This window comes from Pinus tabuliformis, chromosome 6, assembly GCF_031772625.1.
Source record: "Pinus tabuliformis cultivar Carrire ecotype Pingquan chromosome 6, CPIR1, whole genome shotgun sequence".
Lineage (NCBI taxonomy): Eukaryota > Viridiplantae > Streptophyta > Pinopsida > Pinales > Pinaceae > Pinus > Pinus tabuliformis.
The window spans coordinates 366,194,407-366,221,429 of NC_142292.1; the positions used below are offsets into that span (position 1 = coordinate 366,194,407).

The following is a 27,023-nucleotide window of genomic DNA, read 5'->3' on the forward strand; positions in this document are numbered from 1 at the left end:
TGCAAGCATCCATCTTGGCGATTCACCTTCAAGTATTTGTGAGAGGCAACTTCGATGGCTTTGAGCATGAATCTTCCATCTTACATGCAAGATTTCATGTAGATGGACGGGCTGCTGCAGCTAGAAAGTGAAGGAAGCGACAGAGTGAAAGATCTCAGCATCCAGATGTTCTTTTGCATGTGCGTTGATTTTATTATATATTGAATTCCCTTTATCAATCATTGATTTAAAAGGAGGATATATTTTTGAAGGTCGTGGGAATGAATGGTCGGTAATGTTTCACATATATGATGGGCATATAATATATTAAGGAGAAATATGAAATGCATTGAATGCTGGTGACTTCGTTGAATGCTGGTGACTCTGTTGAATTCTGGTGACTCCACTCCACCGTGCGGCCCTCCGAACAGTCGGCCATCCTCACAGTCCCGTTGCGGTATTGATGTCAATTCATTTTGCATCTTTGTATGTATTAAATCATCGATTTTCATGAGAAACCTCCTTCTAAAGAAAAAACACAACTAACTGGTAAAGGCACTCCATTCTGTGAACTGGGCATAAAGCGAACATGGTAGAATGGTCGAAACAGAGACAATGTGCATTGTTAATTCCTATATAGTTGTTCTAGCCTTTGAAGCTTTGTTTTAAGTGCTTCATTATGTTCATCCTTGAAAATATTTTCCTGTACAAGAGAAGTTTTCTTGTACTTCCTTATGCGTGATCTTTGTACAGACTATCTGTTGGCAATAATCCTCTTGATTCTTTTTATCTCTTGCATTTGGTGCATTTGAAACCAGGCCACAATTTCAACGGTGTTTGAGAAAGTAGTTAGCGATGATGTCCCTCTCTTGAACTAGTTACGAGAGAAGGTACAATATTATTTACCTGATCTTCGTAGATATCAAGCATCATGGAGGCACATCTAAGAGGGACCATAGCTATCATATTGGTTTGAAGATTGGAGTTAGCACCAAAGTTTTTGATGTTGGCATTGATTGCTCCCTATGTGACCTGCATTTGATTCATGTGCAGAATTTGATTTATTACGTTGCTATATTCAACATGAAGTTCCAAATCAATGTTTTGATGAACCAAGTCCTGTCACTGCTCAGATTTCTGTGTTTTACAGTGTGAAGTTCAAGCCTTTTTTAGCACATTTCTTGATGCTTGGGTATAGGCTGAGGTTGCAGTAGGAGCAGGCTAAGATTTTTGGGTGAGTAAGCCCAGAAAGGAGTAGTCTACCTGCAAGAAAAACCTTGTTCTTGAGCGTGTATTAGCTCACTGTTTAGGGAGGAAACACTTCTATTTTGGGTGTGTACATTCAGTTAAGTGACTGTCTAGTGGACTAATTTTCTGTGTGTAAAAAAAAAAAGGTGCATTTTTGGTCATTTGATTGTTTCTACAAATACATTGTTGATTTGATTGTTTGAATAATGGAGAAAAATCATGAATTATTAGAGTTATTAAGCACTCTAATCTTATCTATTGATGGAAGTACAGTTAAAGTCAACAAAAACACTCTCGGAGATATTCAAACATATTTACAACTTGCACAAGATACCATTGAATCTTTGTAGCTTGAATCTTAGCTATAGCAAGAAGAATTACAGCAGTGGAGTCATCTTTCTGAACCTGTTTCTGTTCAGAAGATTGAAACAAACTCCCATAAACAGCAAGACAATAATGTTACAATTGATTCAAATCTAGTGTCAAATAAAGCAATAGTTGTACATGTAGATGCAGAAGTTCAGTCTGCACTTCCCAAGTCGGTCATCAAACCTTGGGAAGATCTTGTCCACAACAAGCACAGAACTGGTCTTGGATATGACAAGGATGTGTCCTTTCACATTCCAGACTACTCAAAACCCATTTAGTTTCAGAGTTCCGGATTCATTCATGACAGTTCACCTCCAGCTGTTCCAGATTCTGCTCCTCTTCCAAAGCAACAGATTGTGAAATGCCAACACTGTGACTGAGTTGGCCATCTGAAAGATCACTGTTTTGATATTCATCCATGTAATCACTGTCACAAAACCAGTCATTCTTCAAACAGATGCTTCAGAAACAAACCTCCTGCATGAACAAAGATTCATCTTGGATGGATTGCTTCTTGGCAATGGGCATCAACAGCCAAGAAGATATTTTAATCACATGTCAGAACTTGTTCAAGAGTATTGAATAGTATTGCAGTTGAGTTTTCTCCATCATCTCACCTTGTATCTAACAGGGGGGGAAATGATGGTCATCTTCAAGCTTCAAAGTCACATCAAGCAAGCCTGAGCCACAACTTGCCACACCAGTTTCAGAGTTGTAGCCAGAGACAAGGATGCCCCTGAGCATGCCCTTCAGTTGGTAATATGGGACACTTCCTCTAGCAGAAGACTTCATCTTCTTTCCAGACTTGGAAGAGTTCCAGGAATTGCATTAAGCATTCCAGAGTTGTTGGTCATCCTTAAACCATCACAGGTTGAGACTTCCCTTTTCAGGTTGAAGTTCTCCTTTTTATGCAGGGTGAGACCTCCCCTTATTGGTTGAAGGTTTCCCTCTTCAAAACATTAGGAGCACTTCCTCTAGTAGAAGACCCGAGCTTCATGACAGACTTGGAAGAGTTCTTGGAACTGCACTAAGCATTCCAGTGTTGGTGGTCATCCTTAAACCACCGCCCTTTATACCAACATTTCAGAGAGCACATTCAGCCTAGTGCTGCCATGCATTTTTTGCGCATTTTGTATTACAATTCTCTTCTTGGACTCATACATAACCCTTCGGATTAAGGGGGGGGGGGGATTTTGGACACCTAATCCTCTATGGGTTAGTGTGCAAGCCGAATAGACTAAGGAAGTCCAAGAGACCTTGGGATGTGGAACCCAACAGTCACATAATGTACTATAAATGTATATCATTTGTTAATAAAAAATGTACTCTCATGTTTTATCTTTCATATTCTGTTGCTACCATGTGTGTGTTTAATAGAATTCTCAATTCTATGACTGCTTCAGGTTCAAATATGACTTTTCCTTCCTTGTCAAGTTCTCGCAATGTTGTTTGAACTGGGATCTTCTGCAACTTTTGAATGAGTTCCCACTCCTTTGGGCATATGGATATATGTAAGGCCTGATGTTTGGAGGAACACTTCATGGAATCAAATGAATAGTATGATCATGATCACAAATAGGTAGGAGGCCTTTGGGAGTCTCAAATACCTTGGAATGATTGTCCAAAACTTTTTGGAGATCTGGAGAAATACATGATTTCAATGTCGAATCCTCTAGTGAACATAATTGTGCAATTACAGCCGATTGTTCTTTATTTAGAAGCTTTGACATGCTGTTAGAGTTGATTATCTTTCCAGGTTTTCCTTCGATACCCCTCAATTCAACTTCCTTTCCTTCCCAAAAAAATTTCAAGAAAATTTCTTGAAAATTAAAAGTTATTGTACCCAAAGATTGTAGCCATTAGACTCCTAGTAAAACATCAGCACCACCCATTGGAATGGAAAGCATTGGGCTATTCAATCCATATTCTCCCATGGATAGCTTGATATTATGGCACTTTCGAGAGCAATTTATGGTTGCTCCACTTGCAACCATCACTTGACACTCCGGTGCTGGATATAGGAAGAAATTAAATTCCTTGGTTATCTTACAATCAATAAAATTATGGGTACTGCTCGAATCAATCAACACTCTTATCTTTTTCTTCTTGATATGTCCTTCTATCTTGATAGTTTTAGGAGTGGTAATTTCTTCCAATGCATTACAATATATGGTTGGATTGATTTCTTGAGACTCAATGTGATCTTTCAATTCTTGAACATTTTTTTCTTGATATGTCCTTCTATATTGATAGTTTGAGGAGTGGTAATTCCGTCCAATGCATTACAAGATATGGTCAGATTCATTTCTTATTTCTCGATGTGATCTTTCACTTCTTGAACCTTTTTCTTCTTGATATGTCCTTCTATCTTGAGAGTTTTAGGAGTAGTAATTCTTTCCAATGCTTTACAAGATATGGTCGGATTCATTTCTTCTTTCTTTGGGGTTTCTTCCTAGTGTATATACTCTTCTTTTGATGTTTCTTGTTCATTTTCTTCCTCCTCTCCACAATCAATGTAAAATAATTTCTTCTCAACACACTTATGACCTTTAATGTATTTGTTATCACAATTGTAACAAAGCCCTTTTTCTCTTTTTTCTTCCAATTGTTGTGGTGTAACCCTTGTAGGTTGTGGAAGGCTAGGAGAAACAACACTTCCATTTTTATAGTTGTGAGGGGTAGACTTCCTTGTTGCCATAATTTTGCTTTCCACTTTGTAACAAAGCACTTTTTCTCTTTTTTCTTCCAATTGTTGTGGTGTTGCTGTAAAGAAGGTATTGCTCTTTGTATCCTCATAATGTGCTATCATTTCCTCCATGAAAATTGACCACGTAACAAGTTGTTTATGAGAACAAAGCCCTTTATACCATAAAAATTGATCTAGTTCTAAATATGAAGATGCAATACATACCTTTTTTAATAGTGGTACACCATGTAGATCAAAATATTGCTCCATCTGTAGTATCCAATTTATTGGATCCTTTCCATCAAACTTCCTCATATCACCTCTTCTTGATTTCAGGAGCTCGATCTTAAAATGACTGTAACTTTGTACTTTCAAATCTCAAAGTTTTGAAATTGTCTCTTGCAGTAGCTCTCTAAGTCCTCTTTCTAACCCCATAAGTTTGATTAGAATTTGTTTCTCCAAGAAATAGTTATGCCCAATCTCCTTAGATGACTTGATTATATAATGTTTCAGTAGAGCGAACTTGTATGGTGTGCCACGTGTCTCTGTTTCAACCTTCATATCTAAAAACAATGCACAGAAAACTAAAGTCTATCCTCTTTTTGTAACTTCTTACGAAAGTTCAATTTGTTGCTCAGAGAGAAAGTTATGACGATTTTCCCAAGGTCACCTATTTAGGATGTAATTCGAGAGTCTGCAAAAACCCTAACTTCCTCAAATCATAATATCCGAAAATATAGCGAGACAAGATCTGAAATTTGGACTCAAGATTCAAAATTATTTCTTCTCAAATGAGTTTCTTCTTTAGCTTCTGAAACTTCGTAGCAAAAGAGTTATAGTGAAAATCTCACGATGACCTATTTTAGTTGAAATTATGGAGCTTGCAAAAACCCTAACTTCCTCAGATCATATCTCCGAAAATATAGCAAGACAAGCTCTAAAATTCAAACCTGAGGTTTAGTGCGAGTACGTCTCAAATGGGTTTTTTTCGCTTCTAAAATGTTGCAGAAAAAAAGTTATAGCGAAAATTCCATGATGACCTATTTGGAGCAGCAACACCCTAGAATCCAAAGCTCTGATACCAAATGCTATGAAATCAGCTCACAAAAAGATAGAAAAGATAGATCAATGCCTTAGAAATAAGCCTCTTTGAGGGGGCAACCTCCTTTACATTACACAAATGAACAATTCTTGGATGATACAAATGACAAGACCTCCTTTCTATATGTAGGAGTCTAAGGGGTCATAATATAATCAAAGCCGACATAACAATAATAATGTAAGGGCACAATAATAACAATAGTGGGTTTCTATGGGACACAATAATAACAATATGGGGACTACATGGGCACAACAATATAAAAAGGGGGTTGTACTAATAACAATAAGGGGTTACACTGGTAGTATAGGGACCTAACAATTTGAGTTTGTTGTTGCCTGCCAAACCTATGACTACACCAATAATGAGCAGAAGTTGAAATTGTTTCCATCTACCCTCAAGGAGGCAGCATTGTGCTGGTTCATGGGTTTACCTGGAGATAGCATAACAACTTGGGCTCAGATGTAGCAGGCCTTTAACAACAAATATAGGGTCTACTGTAGGTCAAAAGACACTAAGGATGAGATTTTTAGGATGACCATAGGCCATGATGAATCCCTAGAAGACTATGAAGAAAGATTCCAGCTCAGTTACAAAAGGGCCAGGTGCACACTTGACCCTGAGTCACTGAAGCTAGTCTTGCTTAGAGGAATAAGGGAGGATATCCTAGACACCTTACATATGTTATCAGGAGGAGATATCTACCAACTACCCTATGAGGACATCAAGACTATCTTTAGAAACCATTCTAGGGCAGCGAGAAACAAGGGTAGAAGTAGTCAACCTATGGCTAGTACATTGTCCTCCAACTCATCCATCAAGGTGAAATTAGAAATATGCTGGAGGACTTCAAAAGTGAGATGCTACAAACCCTTTCCTTACAATTGGATACCATGAATATCAGAAGAAAGCAAGGGGAAGCAGAAAGAGCCCTGACCATCTTTTGTCCTAGATGCACCAGAAGGCATCCTAGGAATGAATTCCCATTAAATTGCATGATTTTTGCTCAGTATGTGAAGAAAACCACTCCACAGACAAGTACCCTTCCTTACCTGGACTCAAAACTGTATACCAAGGAGCTAAAGGGGTCAATGAGCAGCTTTGCTACATCAACTAGAGGAGACCTCCTGGGCCTAGACCATACCCATAGGGTATGCAAGGATCATCCCATGCATATTACAGACCCAACCAAACCACAACTACACCTTGTTGGGGACCCCTTGCTCATCCTTCCTGGGCTACATCCCCTCCCAGGGGTGGAGGCCCCAATTCAACAATGTCCCAACTCTATTGCCTCCATCACCTACCCAACCACAACTCCTACACTTTGCTCCACCTAGGCAACCCCAGATGCTTGCCTAGCCAAATCCAAATCCAAACAATAGGCAAGCCCAACAAACATACTGTGGAGAGATATCATACCCAACTTATGTTGTTGAAATTCAGGAGATCAACCTAAGATCTCGGAAAATTCTCCCAAATAACCAACCTCCCTCTCCACATAAGGAGGTTGGGGGAAAAAGAGAGGAAAGTAACCTTAAAGCAAATCCACCCTTTCCTAAAATATTAGCCCAACCACACCAGCCTACCCCAGAAGAAACTAAACTTCTGGGAGAATTGTAGAATCTATGTGTAAAGATTTCCCTTCTCCAAGCAATCAAAGATGTGCCTATTTATAATAAATTGATTAAGGAGAAGTGCTTTAAGCATCCAGGAAGAAAAAAAAATGGATGCCCCTACCATTAATTTCATTGGGTAGTTACCTGACTTAGTGTTGGGGCAGGGAATATGTCCAAAATACTTAGACCCTGGAAGCCCAGTAGTTGATGTCCACATCAATGGCACCAACGTCACACACACTCTGATTGATCTTGGGGCTACCATTAATGTGATGACCAAGGACACCATGCTCAATCTTAACCTCCAAGGGTCATTAAGGAAGACCACAACAGTGATGCAACTTGCAAACCATTCCACAGTCACCCCTAAGGGAATTGTAGAGGATGTGATGGTCTCCATTGATTCCTGGGAGTACCCAACAGATTTCCTAATTCTCCAGCCCAAGGCTAAGCTTATCAGTTACCCTCTCATCCTTGGGAGGCCATGGTTGGCCACATCTAATGCCTATATTAGCTACAGAGCTGGGAATATGACCATTAAGAATGGGAATATGTCCAAACAATTAGTCCTATATCCTCCTGCTCAACCATCCCTAGAATAGGACTTACCTTTATGGTTGGAGGAGGAGGAAGAAGATGAACTTTATTCTATCGAACTTTATACTTTGGAAGCCATCATAGGAGGAGGACAGCAAGATGAGGATGAATTAATTGAACACCTGCTCCAGAGTCCAACTCCTAATTCATTACCGCTAGAAGAAGAAGTAAAAGAAACACTGAACAATTATGAAGTTGACTTATGCTTGGCTGATTCCAACCCACTCCGAGTCAAAACCATAGAATTTGGGCCAGAGAAAATCTTGAAGATTAACCCATCTCTCTCTACTTCAAAGGAGGAATAGCTATGCAACTTGCTGAGGGAGAAATTAGAAGCCTTTGCTTGGAAATAAAAGGAAATGAAGGGAGTACACCCCTCGGTGTGTACTCACCACATATACATCAAGGAAGGTTGCAAGCCAGTCAGGTAACCACAAAGGAGAATGAAACCATCCCTCAAAGACATAGTCAAAGAAGAACTGCAGAAACTATTAGATGCATAGTTCATTTACCCTATCCCTAACAGTGAGTGGTTCTCTCCTTTAGTGTTAGTGCCCAAGAAAAATGGGAAGTGGAGGATTTTAGCCGATTATAGGGAATTGAACAAGGCCACGAAGAAGGATCACTTTCCCTTACCCTTCATGGACCAAGTGCTAGATGGCCTGGTAGGGAAGAAGTTATTTTCTTTCCTAGATAGATTCAGTGGGTACAACCAAATCCAAATATGCCCAGAAGACTAGGATAAGACCAATTTCACCTGCCCATGGGGTACTTTTGCCTATAGAGTCCTTCCTTTCATCCTGTACAATGCTCTTGCCACTTTCCAAAGAGCAATCCTAAGTATTTTTGCTGAATCAGTTCATGACATTGTGGAGATCTATATGGATGATTTTACACCTTATGGTTGTGATTTCCAAGAGGCCCTAACTAACTTAGGCAAAGTATTACGCAAATGCATTGAGATGAACCTATCCCTCAGTCCAGAAAAATGTGAATTCTTAATGACTGAAGGGACTATGCTAGGTCATTCCATATCTCAGCAAGGACCACAGGTGGACCCAAACAAAGTAACAATCATTCAAAGGGTCTCTTCTCCATAAAAGCATAGAGATGTTAGGATTTTCTTAGGGCTAGCTGGATATTACTGAATATTCATAAAAGACTTCAACAAGCTAGCCTCTCCTTTGTTTGGTTTATTGGCCAAAGATTCTGAATTTATATGGTCAAAGAGTTGTCAAGAGGCCTGAGACATTTTAAAGGGTAAGGTAACCACTGCACCAATCCTTAAAGGCCTAAACTATGCCCTCCCTTTTCACATTCATGCCAATGCCTCACAAAAAGCCATAGGAGCATCCTTAGGAAAGGTAGAAGAGAAATTGCCTTATGCCATCTATTTTACCAGTAAAGACCTGTCAAAGGCCGAGCTAAACTATACTGTGACAGAAAAATAACTCCTCGCTGTTGTGCATTCATTGAACAATTTTAGGCATTACATCACAGGCTATCAGACATTTGTGCATACTGATCATGATGCAATTAAATATTTAATGAAAAAATCATATGTAAATGCTAGAATCATAAGATGGTTACTCTTATTGCAGCAGTTTGATTTAACTATTGTTGATAGGCCTGGTAAAGAAAATGTTGTTTCTGACTTTCTGTCTAGAATGAATCTGCCTTCAGGTGAAGAAGGAATGGTGGATGATTAGTTCCCAAATGAGCATTTGTTTGCTAAGTGCTCCCCCCATGGATTGTTGATATAGCAAACTATCTAGTGTCAGCAAAGTTCCCACCAAACCTGCCCCCTAGAGAGAAGAGCAAGATAATCAGGAAGAGTGTCCCCTTCACCTAGATTGGGGGCAATCTGTTCGAACTTGGTCCAGATCAAATCTTGAGAATATGTGTAAGGAAGAGGAGGTATTTGACATCCTTTTGACCTGTCATCATGGGCCTTGTGGAGGTCACTTTGTAGCAAAAAGGATAGCATTCAAGGTGTTGCAAGTAGGCTATTATTGGCCTACTCTTCATCAGGATGTGAAGAAATATGTTAGTCAGTGTGATCGGTGCCAGAGGATGGGAAAGCTGACTCCAAGGGATGAAATTCCCCTACAGCCTCAAGTGACTTTCGAGCCATTTGACAAGTGGGGCATTGACTTCATTGGGCCTATCAACCCTCCTTCCAAGCAAAAACAACACATCATTGTGTGCACCGATTACTTGACTAAGTGGGCAAAAACCAAAGCAATCAAGGCAGCAACAGAAGAAAAGGTGGTTGAGTTCCTAAGGGAGAACATATTCTACAAATTTGGGTACCCTAGAGAGCTAGTCACATACCAAGGCAACCAGTTCACCTCCAGCATGATTGAAGAACTACTCAAGCATCACAAGATCAAACATAGGACCTCCACTCCTTATCATCCAAAAGCTAATAGGCAAGTGGAGGTGACCAACAGAGCACTGGAGAACATCCTGACCAAGGTAGTGAACAACAGTAGAAAGGACTGGGTTGAGAGACTAGTTGGCTAACTGGGCCTATAATACAACATGGAAGACCACCACTGGATTCACACCCTATGAGCTGGTCTATGGAAAAAAGGCTTTGCTGACCATCGAATTTGACTATAAAACATTGAGGATGGTAGTCCAACTACATCTAGACCTCAATCATGCACAAAAAGAAAGTTTGTTCCATTTGAATGGCCAAGATGAATTCAAAATGTAGGCCCTCCTTCATATAGAGATAGTTCAGCTTCAGAGGAAGATATGGCATGAAAAGCACATTAAGAAGAAGTTGTTTCAAGAAGGAGACTAGGCACTATTATATGATTCAAGGTACAAGGACTTCAAGGCAAGCTAAGAACAAGATGGCTTGGACCATATGTTGTGGGAAGATGCCATGACAATGGTTCAGTGCAGATCAAAACTATAGATTAAGAATCCATTCCATTACTAGTTAATGGACACAGACTGAAAATGTACAAGAGGCCTTCATCTAAAAAAGAGTTCACTAATAGCATCAATAAGACAATGATGATGGTGGAGCAAGTTTCAGCTCCTCCCTCATTAGGTAAATAAATAGAACAAAAAAGGATTGAGGTGAAAACCTCCATGAGGTGCCTGAGTCCCATATTTGGATTGAAAACCTCCATGAGGCGGCACAAGGATGAGAAAAATGGAAAGAAAACGAAGATCCTTGGGTGAAAACCTTCCTTGAGGTGCCCAAGGCAGATACCTAGGGTGAAAACCTCTCTAAGGTAGCCTACATGTTTTTTAAAAATATATATATAAAATAATAAAAGAAAAAAAATGTTTTGCAGGTGGATGAATCAAGGAGCAAAGAGAAGATCAGAAGGGAACCCTACCTCACATGTACTCATCACCTCTGCTCCTTACCATGCATCCCTCCATAAATTCCATTGTTCTTTTCACTTCACTACTTCAATTCAGGGGAAGATTATGTTTTCCACAACATCACCTCATCCATTACCATCATCCCTGCCTTCACACACACTCCTACTCTCTTTGTATAGTAGATTGTAGAAGAGGTAGAAAGGTGACCACATAGAAGCAGTAACAACATCTGATCTGCAGTCAAGAAACCATCAACAGACAGTAGAGGAGGAAGGAGAATGATCATCAGCAGCACCTCTGATCTTTTACACTTGCAGTGTGGCATTAAGGCCACAGGTAAGTATCCTACTCACTAACTCATTTGTATCATGTGATCAAAAGTTGTAAAGGTTAAGAGGTAGTTGGTTTGTAAGTAAAGATGTGGTTAGTTTCCTCTAAAAAGGCTATGACCTCCAAAACCTCAGGATCCCAATAACATGGACAATCTTCAATGACTTACCAGTAGAGGACGACATCAAAACCTTCATCTATGGTGTTAGTCCTTCTGTCACTAAGGAGGTGACAAAACAAGAAACAATAGATTCAAAGCTAGATGGGGAGGAGATGAATACAGAAGAAACTAATACAGAGGGAGATGATGAAGGAGAACACAAAGAAACATGATTCTGAAACAAAAGAGAAGGAAGGAATTGAAACAAAAACAAAAACAAAAAAAGAGTAACAAGAAACAAAAGAGCTAAGTGGCCTCAAGGACAGAGAAGCAGTTGAACAATCAAACCCCATGGCCCTAATCAGCATCTAATTGCAAGTAATCAACGAGTACACATTATGAGTATTTGTTTAGGCTGCTAAAGAAATGATCATATACATGCCTGCTAAAACAGATAATACACTACCACATAGCTTGAAGCATGAGATGTCAGAGAGGCTGCCAGCGCCACTAAGTTGCTTAGAGGATGAGCAACACTTTCAGTAGGGGTGTGATGATGAATCTCATCATTGAGTAATTATATGGGCCTTAACTCTCCTCCTAGCTTAGTCACACCAACTATTCTCACAACTTATTGCATACTTTTGATTATATTTTGCTTATGAGTTGAGTTAGAGTTGGATATTTTTCTTTGTGGTCTAATGTGCATGTAATGTAGGGATAAAATGTAAAAGCAACGAACTATGGTAAAAGACCTTGGTAAAAACTCGGATGAGACAAGGGAGAGGAATTACAGGAGATAAATCCTCCTCATTTACTACCCATCCATTCGAATATCCTCCCATTAGCTAAAAGTACACACATCCAAATCAGGAGTACTAAAAGACAGCCAAGCAAGTGGAAGTACAAGCAGCCTCCCTACTAGAAGGCAGCCAAGCTTGTGAAAGTGAAAGGACAAGTTACCATTAAGTTGGGAGTTGTACCTACCTAATTTTGAGGGAAGTCATTGAAACTTTAGATGTATAAATAGAGAGGCTTATGACCTCAGTTATTTTTAGCTAGTTTTTTAGGCAGTTAACCAATAGTCAGTTAGTTAGCTAGGTAATCACCAGTCAGTCAGTTAGAAAGTATTCAGACCTTTTGACTTGTAACAGTTTGATGTAATACAATTTTCTTTGATAATGAAGATGAGTCTTGATTTGAGCCAGCACTGAGTTAACTCAGAGGGCTGAAGCTCTTGGGTTAGGGCCCAACCCTAACAACCAATGCTCCTCTTTCTTGTATTGTATTCTAGCATAGAATCTTGCTTCTTGTTCATTAACTTAAGTAGTTCATTCCCATTATAGCAATAGCATAGAAGCGTGGTTTGATTGTTCATTTGGTTAAATAGATGCATTTTCATTACAGCCGTTCAGCACAGATTTCTGGTTTCCTGTTCACTGACTTAAGTAGTTTCTTGTTTTCTGTTCATTTGCTTCAATAGTTGCAGTCTCACTACAGTGCTATAGAACAGAGTAGGCGTGTTTCAGTTTGTTCCATTCATGCTTTCATCTAAGCAGTAGGTTGGTAAAGAAAAAGATCCACAAGGTTGCTCACAGGTGTCACGGCCTCACCCCCACCCTTTGGGACTATGGTGTGAGAAATAAACCCTGCAGCAACCACAAAAAGCCAAGGTTCTAGTTTTCACAGGGTTTGTCATTTAAACAGTCACTGAGTTCATTGCATTGTCACTTTGTTCCTCTCAGAATTATCCACCCCTTGACTCTCTCTTTCTGTCATTTAGACCTCCACCCTCTTCCCAGATCTATCATGCTGTCAATGTCCTTTAGCCTAGAACGCATAGCGAGAGCTATTAATTCACATTTAAATGGTTTTACTAGTAAAATTCCTTTCACAAGCCAAATCGTCCAATCATCGCTCAAACCCACTTTTCGCGTTTGACTTTCTGCCTTTTAAATCCCCACCATCGATCTGCTTGTCAGATCCTACAGTTATCGCACACATGCTCACCAACCTTCTCAGTCACCTCTCCACCATAGATCTGGTTTGCTAGATCTGACGGCCTTCACTTCATATAGCATGGATTTCTTTCTGAACGTTATCAAGCTGAGAGCACGTGAGATGGGTGGTTTCCCCGTGCTACGTGTCAGCCAGGGAGGCTAGTCACGTCAATTTTCAAAATACAACTTATGGTTTTGAGGGCATGCGAGATACATCTTACAGCCCTCCAAACCCACTCGTCCTTTCCGTACATTTCTTTTCACACACCAACCTCCACCATCGCTCTACCCTACCAGATCTGATGGTTGTCACATCACCCGATTGCTTTATCGCCTTGAACACTCCACTATCGATCTGTCTTTTGATCTAACGGTTGTCACTTCACCCGATCACCACTTGGCTTGGCCAATCTCCATCATTCCTATGTTGATCACCTCCGCGATATAATCCCAGTCGTCCATCCTGTTAGTCCTCCATATCCACCCATTTGCCTACATACCCTCCTACTATCTGATCTCAACTGTTCATCTACCCTTCACCCGCCTGATCCAATGGTCCTCATGCGTTGCTGCTTCCCCACGTCCTCTTTTCATCATATTGATTTCTGACAATTCTTCTTCTTAGACACAGACCTAGCCTAGTTTCCATTGTTCAACCCTTAGCTTAGTTTCAATGCTTTTTGCTTCTACAACTTAGATATTAGCAGTAGGTTAGTGTTAATCTTTGATTCTGCTTAGCATAGTTATGTAATCAGTTAGCTAGGGTTTGGTGTGAGTTAGGCTTGCATGTTGTTTTCTCCATTTCTACAGTAGAATAGCTCTCCCCTGGACTAGGTTTGCTCTCCTTCCATCAAAATCAAGCTTCTTCCGACCCTATAGAAGTTTGTCTTGGAACCCCTGGGGTCTCTTGCCAAATGAGCAGTGACAATAAGTAGTACCTTCACTTCTACTTGTGTATACAGCACAGTCACCTCCAAGTTTGTATGAACCCCGAGTTGATAAGTAAAGCTGGTAGCCCTAGGAGTTGCATCATTCTTATTGCAATACCTAGGCTCATCAAAGAGCTACTCAATAGTTACATCAATAGCTTTAAAACGTCAATAGTTGTTTTAGATTGTTTTTATGAACAGTGAGGGAAGTATGCCTAGTAGAGGCTCCTATAGCCCAATTTATATAGCGTTATAACCAATTCTATAGCTACCCAGCTTCTAGAGGCGGCTACTTATTTATTCCTTTGAAGTAGTCTATTTTCTTCCTTCGAAGTGCTTCAGTCTTCCTTAGAAGTGCTTCATACCTTTCTCGTTCGGTAACTGGTCCTTTCATCTGGATCCAGAAGTACACTAGTCCATCTTCGTTGATATGAACAAGAATTTTCTTTGTTATTTGCAACTGAGCACTTATTCCACAGAATAAGCATACAACATCTACATTCCCCGAGGCTTGCCAACGAGAGCCAACCAGATGAATGATGTTGACAAGCTAGACCTGTTGGCCTTCTTCTAATCTGAAAGGTCCTACGGCAAATAAAATGACGAAGATCGGGGCTACTAGAAAAATGATTGAGAAGGAAGGTATTTCTTGCTTGTCTGCAGCCCCCCCACCCAATAAGTAAAATAGGAGCGAGGTACTAAGTTTTTTTTCACCCTAACTTTACGTTTGTTAAATACTTGGTATAAAGTAATAGGGCAAGCATAATTACATATATAATGTATAATTACTGGGAGAACAAAGAAAGAAAGTGAAGGATCATATCTGTAGGGTTGGCTTCGCGTGAGAAGGGTTTATAATAACTTGACTGGGTAGGGACCTTACTGGGCAGGATCTTACTTACCGCCCAGCAGCATCCCCACGACGGTAAGACCCCGTGCACTTTGACTTACTATAGTTTCGGAATGACTACCTTGCGGGTAGGTGCGAGGTAGAACTCTAAATTGACGATTCTGCTGGAGGTAGGGGGATACCCACCCCACCCGATATGAAACCAGCATCTATTTTGGTTCTCCGGTCAGCCAGAGGTTATATTTACATTCCGCCCGGATTCGTTCTAGTCATATCGTATTTCCTTTTCGGGACAAGGAGACCAGCCTATTCGGGTATCCAGGCATGGTTTATTCCTCCATCTAAGTATGGGTGTTCCTGGATCTCCGGGCTCATCATATGTATACCTACTGTTGGGCTCGCTCGTTTCTCCGCGTGCTAACTATCCCGCAGCTACCATGATAATAGCTGTACCTACTGGAATAATAAGATTTAGTCGGATCACTACCGGTCGGGTTCGATATTAAACCCAACCCATTTTGGCCTGCTGCAGGGCCCATCTCATCTTTCCGTCCACAATAGGGAGGACTAACCTCCTCACTGGAATGAATAGTCCTGGAAAATCCTAGGCTAGACATTTCTCTTCTTTTCTTTACTCAATCGCTCTTTGAGGGGAAGAAAAGTCTCTTTACCAGGATATCCCCCATCCATTCCCATTCAATGAGCACAAGACACAAGAGCCCTAAGCCTCCCCCTAACCTAGGAATCTTTCTCCAGCAAGAACGTTGCTATCTGTAAGTAATATATTTCTTGTTTCCCTGTTATGCATGTCATTGTTGAGCCTTAGGGTTGTTGGAGGGAGGGAGAATGACAAGCAAGCCACCCTTAGTTGGTTGGTTGATTGGTGTAGTGATAAGGGTGATGCCATTTAGTTTTTGGTCGAGTGGTATTAATGATGACTCTACTTGTTTAAAGGGATTATGGAAATAAATGGGCTAGTAGCCTCTGCGAATGAAGATTCAACAAAATAAGAGTGTGATCGATGCGATATTGTTCGAGTCCATGAGAGAGATGAGGAAGAGGCCTTGAGGAATGTACTTTCTTGTTTGGAATGGGATTGATTTTTTAGTACCCGTCAAGTGTGGTGTCGGTTGATCCCTTACCTCCATCTATGAAATTGATCCAGGTGGATGTTGGTGGCCACCCACCTATCCCACTTGGACCCCCACAACTGTCTCTGTTAGTTTTTCAGTTTCCTTATTTGTAGCACAATTTACTATTTTTAGCAGCTTTTCGGGTCTTGAACTTCCGGAGCCATTTTGAGGCCCTAAACAATGTTTTTTGGGAAATCTAGGAGCAACATGTGGTGAAAAACCATGTTGGTCTTTCAAAATTTGTAGTCCTTAGATAGATCTTTCTAACGAGCTATTGTGCATGTCAAAAGGAGATCGTATGCCAAAGTTACGACCTTGGGAATTTGATGTACCAATTTACCCGAAACGGGGCCCATAATTTGGCGTTTCATCTTCTAGGGTTTGGTTTTTGGATGTTTAGAGTTTTCCATTGTTTCTCAACAATAAATAGGCCTTCGAGCCTCATTTTAACACAGTTCAGAGGCATGTAGCCGCCACATCTCTTCTCAGAGGTAAGCTAGCATCGCCCTAGCTAGTTTATTTCCATTTCTGTTTTTAAGCATATTTCAATATTTTATAATAATGAAATGAAGTTTTATTTCCGCTGCATATCTGTATTTATGGTTATCTCTGTAATTTTTTGCCTTCTTGTTTAAATCTGGATCAGTGGTATCAGAGCGATCTGCTCTTTCTCTGTTTTTCTTTGCATGTCCCCAATGAGGTCGGGATATAAGGAGTTAGGGCTTAAACTGGTCGAGCCTTTGCAAGACCATCCTCACAAATCTTGATAGCCTCCCATGGCGGATGAAAAGAAAGACAAGGGGGCAAGAGATCCTATCAAAATATTGCTCGAAGAATCCCTCGAGCGACAAAGGAACGTGATGATGGATAACTTTGCCCAGATCCTTCAGCGGCTACCCAGAGGCGATGCATCGGCTTCCAACAACTACTTTGGAAACGCCACACCCTTTAAGGTACAATTAAATTTTGAAATCCCCATCTTTGAGGGTAAAATAAATGCAGATGTCGTAGATAAATGGTTAAATTTTCTAGAAGGGTGTTTTTCTGTTTATGATCTTTCCAGTCGGGAAAATATTATTTTTGCTCTTCTCAAAGCAGCCCCCCACGTTAAGGATTAGTGGGAAACCTACTGCAAGTAGAAGGATGAAAGTACGGACTCACTATTTTCATCCGCACCCACTTGGAATTCATTCCGGGATGCCATTAAGGAGCAGTATTAACCTATCAAAAGCTATGAGGACAAATACATAAAGTAGACCGCGCTGCAACAGGGAAGGGACCAAGACATGCCAGAGTTCATAAACATTTTTCATACCCTTCACATACAGCTGGGTATCAAGGACTCTTAGCTACATTTGGTACTTAAATACCGCGGCTGCCTACACAGTTACATCCAGGACGAGATGGAGCTCCTGATCATCTCCTCGCTCGGCACGGCGTACCGATACGTTGTAAAAATCGACCAGAAGTTTAAACAGAAGAAGTGATACTTTGGATCTGCGAATCCGAAGACCAAAGGACAAAGCCAAGGCAGGGTGACCCAAGACAACCCGTCAAAGCCGTAAGAAAAGACCAACACCACAAAGTCGAAGAAGGACACAAGAAAGTGGTGTGAATTCCATAAGAGCCCCACTCATAACACAAGTGAGTGTCGAACCAAGCAGTAGTTGGTGGCCGAGTTGAAGGCTTCTGAATCAAATGCATGTTCCAACCCTAAGTCAGAACCCGACAAGGGGAATGCCAAAGGGAAGCAGATCATTGACGCAGAGCCCAATGCCACTATTGCCACCACAAAGATCTAGAAGAATGAGCACGAAGATCCAGAGGAGGGGAAGCGCCTTTTCCACTCACAAATGTGGGTGAAGGGTTCGCCGCTACAATTCATTATTGACAATGGTAGCCAAAAGAACCTCATTTCAACAGAGGTTGTGAAGCAGTTGGGCCTACCGACTACACCACACCCGCAGCCATACAGTATCGGGTGGCTTCACCAAGGACGAGATCTCTGAGTCCGTCAGCAGTGTCGCCTTCCCTACAACATCAAGCCCTTTACAGATGAGGTATTGTGTGATGTTGCACCTCTTGATGTTTGTGATGTACTATTAGGCCAACCATACTTATGGAGGCGACATGTTATGTATGAGTCAAGGCCTTGTGCTGTTATTATTACTTTGGGTAATTCAATATACAGGATACCGGAGGTAGCCCCACCCACCACCACTTTGATCACTGCTAAGAAAGGCAGCAAGCTCATCTCCCAGACTAGGGAATTCACTTTCTATCTGGTTCACTCCCAAAGTAAGGGGAAGATCATCACCACATCCATGAACCTCATGAAGGGTTCCTCCATGCAGCAGCAGCAAAGGGATACGGTCATGAAAGAACACAGGAATAGCTTCTCCTCACCCACAGGGGTACCACACAAGTTTCAGGTGGGCGACAAAGTCTAGTTGCATCTGTAGAAAGAACGCCTTATAAGAACCCATCAGAAGCTCAGAACACTCCGACATGGCTCTTACACCATTAACAAGGTTGTGGGAAACAATTCCTTGGAGCACAACATTCCCTCATTCCTTCGCCTGCACCAAGTGTTCAATGTGTACTACCCTTGACCATGCTTCCCACTATTATCGCACACATTAGAGATTGTAGTACAGCTCACCAGGGATCCAGCTCAGCAGAAGTTTCCTCATGTCACAGAGGAACTCAATGCAATGGGGACCATTGCTTCCTAAGGGGGGGAGAATGATACAAGTGGTGGATGTTAGTGGCCACCCACCTATCCCACTTGGACCCCCACAACTGTCTCTGTCAATTTTTCAGTGTCCTTATTTGTAGCACAATTTACTATTTTTAGCAGTTTTTCGAGTCCTAAACTTCCAGACCCATTTTGAGGCCCTAAACAACGTTTTTTGGGAAATCTGAGAGCAACATGGATCCATGGACTATGTTACTCTTCCCAAGGTTGTATTCCTCGGACAAATCTTTCTAACGAGCTATTGTGAACGTCAAACAGAGATCGTATGCCAAAGGTACGATCCTGGGAAGTTGATGCACCAATTTACCCGAAACGGGGCCCACAGTTTGGTGTTTCATCTTCTAGGGTTAGGTTTTTGGATGTTTAGGGTTTTCCATAGTTTCTCAACAATAAATAGGCCTTCGAGCCTCATTGTAAAACAGTTCAGAGGCATGTAGCTGCCACATCTCTTCTCATAGATAAGCAACCATCGCCCTAGCTAATTTATTTCCATTTCTGTTTGTAAGGATATTTCAGTATTTTACAGTAATGAAATGAAGTATTATTTCCACTGCATATCTGTATTTATGGTTATCTCTGTAATTTGTTGCGTTCCTTTTTAAATCTGAATCAGAAATGGTGGTGAATGCTTGGCCTTATCAGTAAGTTCAGTTGCCCCATTTCATTTAATACGTGGAATTCCCGAGGGAGAGACGAGTTCCACAATTTGTGCCATAATTCCATAATATCTTGTAGATTTATTATTTAATATTGATCCTCCTATAGTAGGGAGAAAGTCCATAAATTATCTCCTCCAAATCTTCATAATCTGCCCAATATTTTTATAATAATACACAAAAATAAATAATATTAGGCACAAATATGCAATTATTCATAAACCTTCCTAATGAATATATTAAAATTAAAAATACATTATCTAATGCAAAAAGAGAGGTTTAGTGTGCTAAAGGATGGTCATAGGCCTTAATTTATACTTAATTTAGAGGCCCATCATACCCCTTGCTGAAAGTGTTGCTCATCCTTTGAGGACCTTAGTGACCTCATTGTGCCTCACTCATGGCCCTAGTGGTCTCTCTCTTATGCACCCTTCGGTCCTTTCTCTTAAGAATCTTGGTTGTAAGTTCTACAAGGACAAGCCCAAAAATATATTTGTGCATAGAAAAATCATTGTTTCTTGAGACCATTAGCTTACTTTCTTCCCCTTTTTCAAGATGGGTTCTTGAATATTTTTCAGTTTGGCAAGGTCTTCCACATCCTTATCAACCTTCTGCTACCTTGTTCCACCATTTGAACACCTTTAAAACCTTCAAAATGCCTTTGGATGAGAACGGGGACATCCTGTAGTAATTCCTGTCAAAACTACAGGAAACCCTGTTAAAACTATAGGGAACCCGTTTTGAGCATAAATGATAGTCTGAGGTTAGAGCAGGGCCTTAACTTGACTTCCATGCATTTCTCCCATTTCTATAACATGTTTTATGCGTTGGAAAAAATCTAGAAAGAGATTAGAGACCACTTGGAAAGCCTCTTTTTATCACTACAGTTTGAGTTCTGTTTTGATGGTGAATGTCTCATTTCTTTTTTTTGCCTTCTTCTTCTCTCTTGTGGCCTAGATGATTCTCTAATGGCCTTGGAGTTTTTTGTTTTGATTAGGTCTATCTTAGGCACTGTCTTTTTTAGTTTTAGCACCAATTGTTCCTTTCTTCCTTTTTGTAGCAACATTTTGTCTTCTTGTAGCAGCCATTCCTTCTCTTTTAGAGTCTTTTAATTGTATGGTAGTGATGATAAATGATGTAGAGGGTTTCGAGGATGATGTTATGGATCAAAGGGAGTAGTGTAGGTTTGTGAAAATGGAGAGGATGCTATGTTTGGTTTTTTCACGATATTTTTAGGGTGAGACAGAGTGTAGGGTTTGTTCTTGAAATTATGAAATGGGATGGATGAATGATGGATAGATAGTGAATATAAAGTGGATAGAGGTCTTGGAGTGTTGTGGTGACTTGAGATTTGCAAAAAAAAATTCTTGTAACTGTTGTCCTCATTCCTTGAAATCATCACCCTTTATAATTTGACTTTTCAATATTGCATGAGTGAAGGAGTGAGCTACAATTAACTAGTTGAAGGTGTTTGAGACTGCTGACCTATCCTTGGCTTATAAAACCTCATCTCTCATGCATTGACAACAAATTTCTAACTATAATATGCTCAAGAGAAGAGGTCAAGAATATTGCATACTTGTACCTACCTAATGGTTGTTGGAGAGACATACATGCTGCTGCGGAGTTGATGTTGTTGTGCTGCTAATGACTTGGGTACATCTTCTTGACTGCCTTTTTCTTTTTTGTTGATCTCATTTTGTTGATGGGTTGTCTTCTTGTTGATGTGCAGGTGTTGGGGGACCTATATCAACCTTCCCTAAAGAATACTTGACCTTCTGACCCACTTCTCCATCATATTACCTCTTGTAGCTTCTTCTCGGCCTTCCTGTAGATATCCTATAGTAATTCAGAGCTTCCTGTAGAGATCCTATAGTAATTCAGAGCTTCCTGTAGACATCCTATAGTAATTGAGGATAGTGTCTTGTAGCAGACTTTGTTTGTCCATATCTCCCCAATGGTAGAATGGATTGACTTGAAATTTTCTGAGCATGTTTCCATCATCATTATGCACCTCCCCATAAAAAAAATCTTGGCTAATCGATGCACGAATCTCGAGAAAAACTAAAAATGTCTGAAGGTGATGGAGGCTGATTTCTTGGCAACCGTGCACTGGAATTTGCTGAAATTGCTTGGGAATGTTACCATCATCCATATGCATATCCCATGAAACATCTTTTTAAATGTATGCATGGATATCGAGAAAAATCAGAAATGGTTGTAGGTGATGGAGGTCAATTTCTTGGAAACCTTGTACTAGAATTTGCTGAAATTGCTTGAGCATGTTACCATCATCCATATGCATCTTCCTATGAAATATCTTGGCAAATGGATGCATGGTTTTCAAGTTATGGAAAAAATAAATTTCTTCTCTATGTATTTTTGTTTCCTGTAGTAAAACAGAGCATTCCTATAGTTTTTTAGGACAACAAGCAAATTGAATGGGAAAATCTTGAGAATGATGGGTGGATGATGGATTGGCATGGCCTTGGCCTTGTTGGAGCATTTGAGCAAAGGAGGATATAGTCAAAATTTGACTTCTTTTGACTAGGCTTGACCAATTTTTTCTTTTAGTACCAACTTGTTTTTGTTGCTTGCAGATGTTGGATAATACATGCATTCATTAGAGAGACACATGGAGCAAAGATTTATTATTTTTTCTTTTCTTTTTCTTTGTAGGCCTACTAACCGCCTCAAGGAGGTTTACTAGTAGGTTTGCCTAGGCGCCTCAAAGGAGGTTTTCACCTAGGATTTTTTTTTTTCTCTTTTTTTCTTTTTTCCCAACCCATTGACCACATCATGAAGGTTTTCAATCAATGAGCCAATCTGAGGCACCTCAAAGGAGGTTTTCACCAGATATTTTATTTTTTTCTCTGATTTTTCATGTTTTTTTTCTACTCTATTCTACTTGAAAAACAAAATCACTTTCAAGTATAAGAATACTTCCAATGGAGCCATGTGCACATCAAAATGACAGAAAAACCGATGTGCAGGCTTGAAATGTATGCTTTGACATGTACCTAAATTTGAGTGATCAAATGCTTTGACTTTGGTGATATCAAGCACAATTGAAGAAGAGAGTATCGTTGCAACTTAGTGATTGTCTGGAACCATATTTCAATATAGTTGTGATGGCTCTGGTCCACTTGCTGATTTGGATCATTTTGGATATCTTCTTCTACCATGATCTTCAAGTCTTCCTCTTTTTGCTAATTGATCTCTTGAATACATGGAGCATTTGATGGTAACCATGAGGTAGTTTTCTCAATCTCTGATTTTGATGTCTACTCTTCATCAAGTGCAGCCCATGATTCTTTGATCTTCTCTTTCGAATCTTCTTTTTCTACATGTTGTCACTTAATGGCATCAAGAGAATCAATTTTTTGTAGTGTCCTTCCTGAGCTATGGTAAATACCATTTATCTCAAAAGGAGATGTTTGGAAGTCTTGTACCTTAGCATTGTAAGTGGGTTGAGCTACTTCAATGTGTGGGTTTGGAAATGGTGGTATAGGTAGTTGAGTGCAAGTGTATATTTGAGATGGATGTGGTTGGGGTTGGGGTTGGGGTGGAGGTGAATGGTAGGGATAACATGGAGTTGGGTATGGAGGATATTGAGGAAAATATTGAAGATATTGTGGATGAATTCCATAAGTTCCTTGCCAACCTTGTTGCCAAGATTAGTTTTGGGGTTGAGATGGCGAAGGTCGCCAAGGAAAAGGTGTGTTCTAATTACTTTGAGATAGATGTGCATGTAGAAAATATGTGTAGGTTAAACTGATAATGAAATATAAATCAAAGCAGAATACTATAACCCACTTCTACTATCAATTTGCAAAACCTTAAAGATCGAATTAAACAATATAACCAGAAGAAGAAGAACCAATGCACAATACACATGAAAATACTTTGGGGAAATCCTCAGCTAAAAACCCCACTCTATTGTATTATCATATATGTGGAAATACATAGGAATTATACAAAGCCTTAGCTCTCATAGCTAGCCAGCTCTCACAGCTAGCCAGCTCTCAGTACAATCCTCACAGATGCTCATAGGCAATCTTGGCTTCTTTCCAGCCTTCCTCTCTATCCTCCAAGCTCCTATTTCCTTGCATTGTTCCTAGTGGATGATTCTCCTTCAACCAAGTGGATGATCTCCTTCCAAAATTGCGCAATCCTCAAGGATTAAATCCTTGACTGCATGCATGAGTTTTCTCTTTGAGAAAACACATGCAACTGATAGTACATTGCCCCTGACTTTAATCTCAACTAGGTATTTCTCAAAATAGACATGCATGAGTTTCTGATGAGGGAATCTTCAGTTAATTGAAGTAGCACTAGTTGAGTGCATGCATGCATCAGCTGACTGTTGACTCACGATTAGTTCCTCAAACAGTTTGGAACTAATTTAACTGGACTTAACTCAGTAAACTGAGTTAACTAATTACAACTCAAATATAACTCAATCTTATTTCCTTAATTCAAGGGATAACTCTTGCATGACTTCAGAAAGACTTCTAACTTTAATTTCTCCAACTAATTAATTCAAATGAATTAATTAATTATTTCCGAGTAGCTGTTAAGACTAAATTTGATTTTAATTCACAATTTAATTCAAGGAGAAATTAAAATGGAATATTCTTGTTTCCATATTTCAACACTCCCTCTCAACAAGAAAGGGATTATCTGTCACCCCGATCCTGTCTCTATGGAACTCAAATTTACACTTTGACAATGCCTTTGTCAAAATGTCAGCATCTTGCTCCTCTATCGAAATACACTGTAGCAACATGATCCTCTCGACCTGTGAAAAGCCATGGAAAACAAATCTTGCCTTATGCTTCTCCACACTATCATCAGTAGCTTGCTTTACCTTGTAAAGCCAACGGGAACTCACAACTGACTTGTTCTCCAGTCTCGGAACCACATCCCAAACACTGTTACGAACTATGGAGTCATACTCCTCCACAATAGCATCAACCCAAATTGGCTGCTGCACTGCTTCCTCAAAGGAAGATGGCTCGGTCTCAACACATTTCCCAACAAGGGCCATGTATCCACTGTACCTCTCAGGTGACCTCCTCTTTCTGCGCTAAGAAAATGGTGCTCCCACATTCTCTCTCGCATCCTCCAACAATCTGTCATCTTCTCTTGTGCGCTTTTGTCCATCTCTGGAAGACTTTGCTTGAGTTGATGTCTCCACTCCTGGAACCTCTGCATGCAGCTTCTCCGCATCAGTCTGAGGCTCCTCCTCCTTAGGAACCAATAGTTCCTCCACAACCTGTAGTTGAAGCTCCCTCTCAAGGGAAACTCGCATGGCCTTTTGCTCATCAAACTTGAGATCTCTATGAACCATTGTCCTCTGACTGGTAGGCAAGTACACCCGATAGTTGTGAGGTGTATCAGCGTACCCCACAAATATCCCCAACTCTGTTGTTGGCTCAAGCTTCTTCCATGCATCCTTTGTCACATGGAAATATATCGATGAGCCAAATATCCTGAAGTGACCCACATCTGGTCTCTTACCGGAGAAAGCTTCTTCTAGTGTCTTCATCCCAAGTATGTGATGTGGGCTTCTATTTTGAAAATCGACCGATGTGTTGCATGCCTCAGCCCACAAGTGAAGTGGTAGGCCTTGGTCATGAAGCATTTCCCGTGCTGGCCCTACAATAGTTTTGTTCTTCCTCCCAGCCACCCCATTCTGCTATGGGTTATGAGGTGTTGTCAACTCTCGTTTAATTCCTTCTACTACACAGAAGTTCTTAAACTCTTGAGAGACATATTCTCCACCGTTGTTGCTTCTCAAGGCCTTGATCCTCTTCCCTGACTCTTTCTCAACCAAAGATTTGAACTCACAAAACTTTGTGAAAGTTTGGTCCTTCTTCTGCATGAAATATATCTAGCATTTACAAGAGTAGTCATCAGTGAAAATCACATAATACATTTGCTTCGTTGTGGATGCCATCGAGAATGGTCTACACACATCAGTATGAACTCACTCTAAGATAGCCTTTGCTCAACTGTCTCGATCATGAAAGGAAGACTTGGTGTACTTTCCCAAGGTACAACCTTTACATGTGTCAACTTGCTCAAGTTTACCTTTGGGAAGTCCTGTAGATATCTGATGCATTATCTTTAAAGCCCCATGATGCAAATGGCCCAACCACCTGTGCCACAACTCACCAATGTCTTGGCTTTGCACCAATTCTTCTTTCGTACTCAATGTTGCACAATCATCTACCTCTAGTTTATAGAGATTCTTCACCCAAATCCCTATACTCTTGGTCTGACTCGTGGTTATGTGTCTTAGGAACGCCTTTCCTTTACTGAAGACAACATCGTAGCATTTGTCCTCCAACATTGCGACTGATACCAAGTTCTTCTTCAGTCCAGGCACATACTTCACATCTATCAAGGTGAGAGGAGCTCCATGCTCCCTTTGAAAAGCAACCTTGCCCACTCCTAAAACACTATGCCTTTCGTTGTCACCCATCTTTATGCGCATCTTGAGGTTTTTCTCCTCCAAGGCACTAAATAAATTTTTATCACTGGTCATGTGGAATGAGGCTCCACTGTCAAGATACTAGACACAACCCATCATCGATGACACCATGCATGCGATGAGGGTAAAGTCCATTTTGAACTGAGAGGCTAATGCCTCACCTTCCAATCCTTTCGAGGGTCCCTTCTTGGACTTCTTCGATGGGCAATTAGTCGCATAATGTCCCATCTTGTGACAACTAAAGCATCTCACTTTAGACATGTCACCCTTCTTCCCTCCATGAGAAGAATTTGATTTGGAATGGGAAGCCTCTCCCTTCCCTTTCCTTGCCTTACTTACTAAGGCTAGATTTTCTTCATCATCATTCATGGATGAAGAACTATCTCATGTGCTCCTCCTAATCTCATCCTGCATAAGATCCGACCACAGTCGTTCCCAATCTAGCAGTTTCTCCCTTCCATTCACAGAGTCTTGGTAGTTATTCCAACTCTTTGGAAGGCCAAGGAGAGTGAGGCTCACCATATCATCATCGGCAGTAGTTATTCCCACACTGCCAAGCTCATCTCTATAGGTGGTGAGCTTGTTCAGATATGTGGAAATCGTATTGCCCTTCTCCATCTCGATTCTTCGAAGCTTATCCTTGAGCACCAATTTCCTCTGGTCGCTACTGTTCTGGTAGAGGTCCTTCAATGTCTTCCACATTGAAAATGGAGTATCCTTCCCATGGAGACTCGAGACAATATGGTCTCGAAATCCCTCAAGGATGATCTGTCTCGCCTTCGCCACACACTTCTTCCACTCAGCCAACTCTTGTGCATTA

At 40.6% G+C, this 27,023-nt stretch overlaps 1 pseudogene; it reads left to right on the forward strand.

Annotated features, from left to right (window-relative positions):
• Positions 1-351: 351 nt before the first annotated feature.
• LOC149258817 (bax inhibitor 1-like) overlaps positions 352-27,023 on the forward strand; it is a 55,632-nt pseudogene continuing 28,960 nt past the window's right edge.